At 46.1% G+C, this 5,865-nt stretch overlaps 1 long non-coding RNA gene across 1 annotated transcript; it reads right to left on the minus strand.

Annotated features, from left to right (window-relative positions):
• Positions 1-1,480: 1,480 nt before the first annotated feature.
• Positions 1,481-2,700, minus strand: LOC126539966 (uncharacterized). Its single transcript, XR_007601430.2, has 2 exons — positions 1,931-2,700; positions 1,481-1,862 (listed from the first exon to the last, which is right to left on the minus strand). It is a non-coding gene; the product is annotated as an uncharacterized lncRNA (long non-coding RNA).
• Positions 2,701-5,865: the final 3,165 nt, after the last annotated feature.

Raw genomic sequence — 5,865 nt, forward strand, 5'->3', positions numbered from 1 at the left:
AGTTACTATACTGACTCTAGAGGACAAGCTACCCATAGGGCCCATGCATTGAAATCGGGAACCGCAAGAGCGCCGCCATGTTGCTACGCGCCGAGGTTGCCAGCTCCTGAGACGCTTGCTAGACTCGGTGGCAGTAGTCAGTTTTAATCCGGCAACCGTAGCAGCGTAGCAGCATGGCGTCTCGCTTGTAGTGTCGTGATGTGTGCTTGCAGCCGTGTGTTTGGGCTTTATAAGTTGGTTCTTTATTCTATGCTGCGGGACGGTGTGGGTGTGGTCCATGTTGGCCGTACAGGTGGCAGTTATGCAACCGAGTGATGATCCTGTTGAAGTTTCCGGCGGTATGCGGTTTTCAGCGGTCACGCCTGTTGCAGGAGTGTCACTCGACGAGGTTACGAGCTTGAAGCTGTGGTCAGATTCCTCGTTGGCGTTCCGTAATTCTCTTCGCACGGACGCGGTATGTTGCAAAAGCCGCTTTCGCCATCAATCGTCGCGACGATAGATCGGGTTTATTTATTATTATAAGTACTGATCCAGCTGTAGGGCGCATGTAACCGACAAACGGGTCTCAGGAGAGCACCTGAGATTATAATAAAGCAGGCGGCGCAGGAACTCCAGGGCACCCAAGGGACTGTGGGGGGATCAAAGCTCTAAGCAGAACGGTACGTAGGTTGGGGCCGCCGAGGCAGGTGTGTGCCAGGGAGTGCTGGCACGGACAGCTCCCCTGGCACGCGCAGCAGTGCCTCGCAAGGTCGAGATACTTTAAAGGCACCTGCGCCCATGATCTTTCTTTTGCCTCGGTGCAGTGAACACGATTAACGAAAATAATATGGAGGGCATCCGGTGCAGTCGCGAATGCGTCATGGCAAATGTAGCTCGCGTCGCCTGGCGTGTGTAGTAGTATCAGAGTTGGTTGTATGAACTTTATGCATAATACGCTTTGTTGCGGTACCTTAACGGAATGGGTCCAGAGGACGGTGTTGGTACATTTTTTCGTACCGCCCTAATCCTATACCCCCCACTACAAACACACACACATATCCCCCTTTCTTTTTATGTATACATACAATTCCTTGCCATGACGGATCATAGCCTCCATTATTTTTGAAAAATAGAGGAGGCTATGGACGGATTGACCAGTTCAAGTTGTCAACTTGTCAGTAACTGTCATAGGAATCACTGTAATAAACAAAACTCCACAATCGGATTGCTTACTTTCATTTTTTGTTGCAACACTGAGGACTACATAGAACTTTATTTTGTATGTGTGAGAGAAGTATGTGGATATCACGAGCTTAAGCCAATGTGCGATACACAGACAAAGCAGCTGCTACAACATGAACTGCATTGAGGGCCACACAACACACACGTAATTAAAGGTGCAAAATATAGGGGGAAGCTTCAAAATACGCTCTGTAGCACTGCAAAGTATAACATATATTGTATGTGTACAATAAATGTTCAAAAAAACAATGCATCAATGTCCCATTTGCCTTCAAGTTTATTATCAAGTTCAAATTTACTGAAGTTTATTATGAGCATATGTACAACAGGAATCTACTGACACACCCGCAGTCAAGGTGGCTGTTCGAGGTGTGCTGGCTGCCTCGGTGTAAGAAAAAGAAATTGGGTGAATGTCGACGCCAGTGCCACTGCTTCTTGCCTCTGACCTGCACGTGCCTCCGTGGCATCTTTGTGCACAAGTGTGCTGGCGTGGCGAGGCGTAGGAGTCATCCGAGAGAAAGAGTATCATTTACATGGAGAAGTGGCTGTTCACATTGCCTGTCGCTTTCCCTCAAATGTTTCCTTGGTGACTAGGGTGACACACCCGCAGTCAAGGTGGCTGTTCGGGGTGTGCTGGCTGCCTAAATGAAAGAAAAAGAAAGAAATTAGATGAATGTCGATACCAGTGCTATTGCTTCTTGCCTCTTACCTGCATTTGCCTCCACGGCCTCTTGGCTTGCGAAGTCTGTATGAGGGAGCTGCTGTGGCTAGGCGTAGGCATTGTCTAAGCAAAAAGAAAAGGCCATTCAAATGGGGAATTATGAAAATAAATGCAGTTGTTATGTCTGCTTCTTGCACTCCTCTTGCCTAAAAGTTTTCAAACATAGTGTCCAGTACACACCAGCACTTTGACTGCTTTTTGCTTTTTACCTGCAGGTGTTGCTGCGAGATCCTTAGTATGGCTGCATGCAGCATTGTAACACTTAGTGGAGGAATTTGAAGTGGTAGCCAAAAATATAAAGTATCATCCTTGTCTGCATAAATGCTTTCAATTTCTTAATGCAGTGGTAACTATCACTATTAGTGCAAGGCCCCTCACATCTATGTGGCAAGTGCCATAGCTCGAAACTGAATTTTTCCTTTAGTGTTTCACAAGGCGTCTGATATGTCCACATTAGATGTGATCTGTTTGTTTTTATTTATCCCAGTGTGGAGAGAGCATCATTATTTTGTTTTTTATTTTTGCGTGTCTTGTTTTTTGGTTTATTTCTGAATTTATCAAGCAGCAATCTCATGATGCTAAAGTGACTTATGTAATGGCAATCAGCTTTTGTTTTGAAGAAAAACAACGCATTTCCTGACCCATTGTTTGGCATCCCCTCACTCGCATAATTTTGCAGAGTATTCTACCTACATTGACTTGCTTGACCTCCACTGAAGAGTCTTGCATTTTCAGATACGACTCTTTCCTTAAAATCAGTCGACACTTCTCATAATTTCTGTACCTTGGGCTTCTGATACTGTCTTCTTTAATTTAGAGCTTAAATTTTACATTTGGAACACACGGAAGGGCTTGCCATTGCATATCTGCATAAAAGGGAAACATGTTTCATTAAACATTTGCCAAATCCAATTGAAGATTGATGAATGCAGCTTGCAGTGTGATATGACTGAATGAGCCATAAAAGTAACTCATCTCACTTGGTAAATTAAAGCACATATTAGTGTGATGTACATGATACGTTACACTAACATGGTGGGTTCTCTTGCTTATACAAAAAAATAATCGGTGCGCGATAAAAAATTATTTTTGCATACCCCTTGTACACACTGATTTCAGGAAAATGTGCTGGAGCTGTTCACATGTTCTACTTACTTTACCTGCGAGTATGATCAACAAAAATGTTTCCCAGCTGCTTAGTGGTACTTGAGATTATGTCAGTATTGCATATGTGCCTGTTGTCTAAAATAATTGAATTTTGAAAATGCTTGCAGGGATCTGATGTGCATATCTGCAGTTTATGGATACATGTAAAAGACTCAGCATCAAGTGCAAGTGAACGGTCCCACAGGCCTGGAGTCGATCATGCAAATAGATTCGCCGCACACATTTGTGACCAGCAAAGATATGCCACATGAAATGGCATGCAAGGAAGTGTTGAAAATATTGCAAAGTTAATAAAACGCCTACGCTATTAATATGTGGGTTGATGCACTCGTTATGCAAAACGGAGGTGAGGCGTGCAGACAGGACACAAGAGTAGAGTATTTACAAGCAAACAACACGAGCGCCGCCCACTTCTCTACTCTTGTGTCCTGTCTGGACGCCTCACCTCTGTTTTGCATAATGAATACTTACCAACTAGCTCAGCTTTCCGTCGTTCTAAGTCTCGATGCACTCGATTTCGTCCGCATTAGGCACTCGCCTCTTGATTACTTCGTGGCGCAGAAATACTCGGCATCAGGCTGTTTTTCTGCTGTGGCCTTTGTAGAAGCATGATTGTTCAAAGTGCAACAATTAAACAGATTCTTTGAGTTGCTTGTGGCTTCGCCATTACAATTCCGGTGCGCTTGTCCGCCTGTCCAGCAATTTCCTACTGAAGGGAAACCTGCAAATAAAAACAGCGCTCCGCATGTAGAGAAATGCTCTATTGTGACGCTTCTCAAACGATTGTGATGCACCACAAGAGCTGCCTACTCGCGTGATATTCTCAACAAGGAGATACATTCGTTTACTTACATGTGAAGGTATATGCCAGAGCACTTTGGGGCTTCGGTGGCACATAAGGCACGAGTGTGCCATAGCGTCCGATGTCGACGCGCGATCGCATGTCAAACCTAAACCATAGAATCCTAAACTGTACGAAAATACTACGCATCCAAAAAAACAGATACGAAACCGAAATTCGCGTCATCCTTTATTGCATGAATGCGTACATCGTGATTTACATAAGTCACGGACTTAGCAATTGCTTTCTGTAAACTTAATATTAACGCACCACCTTCATAAAGCCATCAGGTATGCGTTTTTAGATGACGAAGCATAAGGTGACCTGTACTTGTTTTCAGCTCTTTCAATAGTAATTGCGCTGGCCACATTGACCAGTAGCAACAGGGCGGCGCCCTAGAGGTTCCCACTTTTCCAGGCCCAGCTTTTCCTCTAGAGTTGTTCTACTAACTCTATGGGAGACGAAGCGGATGAAGCAATGAAGCGCGAATGAATGTTGCTAACTGTTGGTTCCGCGTTATGCCGGCGGTGGTGGCGTTAGTGGCGTGTGTTGCGGCTGTCTAATTTTTTATTTCTTTTCCACAAACAGTATAGCTAAGATCAGTTCTTTGTTTGAATTTTTAACTGTGTCGTTTGGCATTATCTTTTTGTCTTTTTATGCTATTAAGCGGCCAATTATGGCCTCCCAGGTTCGCGCGCGCCAGCTTCGCGCGCAAATCTCGGAGGCCATAAGACAACTCGTTAGGAAATGCCGTTCTTGTCGTTGTTAACGTTTCATCATCGTTTTGCAACTGAGATAGAGAGGTAGAGTCCCTTTTCCCGGGGTTGGGAGGGGGCGATCAAGACGGCATCGCTCAGCGGGGGGCGGGTGAGTAGGTTGGTGTTGGTTGTTATCGCGAAATTCGCGAACCCTGCGATTTTTTTTATAACGTAGGCATTTCTATACTTACCCAACAAGAAAAACCATCCGTCCATCAGTCCGTGCCGCACGATATCTTTCAAAATTGAACCCGCAGCAGCGAGTTAATTCACCTTCGTGCTAGCTCGCGCTTCAACGCGACCGAAGCGGCGAGAACACAGCGCTCACGAAGCTCTCAGCTCATGCCGCACTATGCTCTTTTCGCAGATCACTTTCAAGATAGGTGTACGCGCGTCTGTTTTCAAAGCGAAGTAAACGGTGAGAACACAGCGCGTGAAGTTTTCAGCAGTGGGCACACTCTGTCCACAGTGCAGTTCTCTTTCAAGATTCGGTTCGCGCGGCCGTGCCACAAGCAGCCGCCGCCGGAGAACGGTTGATAATGGTTCGATGGGGATGAGAAGTGCTAAAGAGCGATAACGGCTCAAAACGAACGGAACGTCACCAGCGCACCTGGCCCCGCCACCTGCAATACTTTGCTTGCGCCATTCACTTGGCGCCGCCGACCACAGCAGCTCGTGTCGCCGCAGCGCTGTCGCTTATACTCGTCGGATCAAGTCTCATAACATTGATAACGACATGGACTGCGTGTAGATGAGGAAGAGTCACAATGCTTACGCATACTTAGACAAATCCGAGAGGAGTTCCTGTGTGATTTTTTTTACCGGAAATGTGCAGTGAGCGGTTACCCAGAGTTGACAATGCATGTAAGAGGGGTGCCAAGCTTTTCTTTTTATGAGAGTCTTGCCCAGCTCCCAAAGATCTGCTCAAGCTAAGACTTGCTGATGGCTGTATGTGTTTTTTTTTTATTGTCGCATGCCCTCGAACCGCCACGAATCCTACATTAGAGCAGTATTCACATCTAAAGGGAAATTCAGCCGGTAATTGGGCTGCCTAAGGTTTGCGGCCCGGCGGCAGCTGCCCTCCCCTCCCCGTTTCCGTTGACAAGTTAGGGGGAGGGGTCTAGAGCAATCTTACACCCCCCTCGCCACAGTGGCGT

This window comes from Dermacentor andersoni, chromosome 2, assembly GCF_023375885.2.
Source record: "Dermacentor andersoni chromosome 2, qqDerAnde1_hic_scaffold, whole genome shotgun sequence".
Lineage (NCBI taxonomy): Eukaryota > Metazoa > Arthropoda > Arachnida > Ixodida > Ixodidae > Dermacentor > Dermacentor andersoni.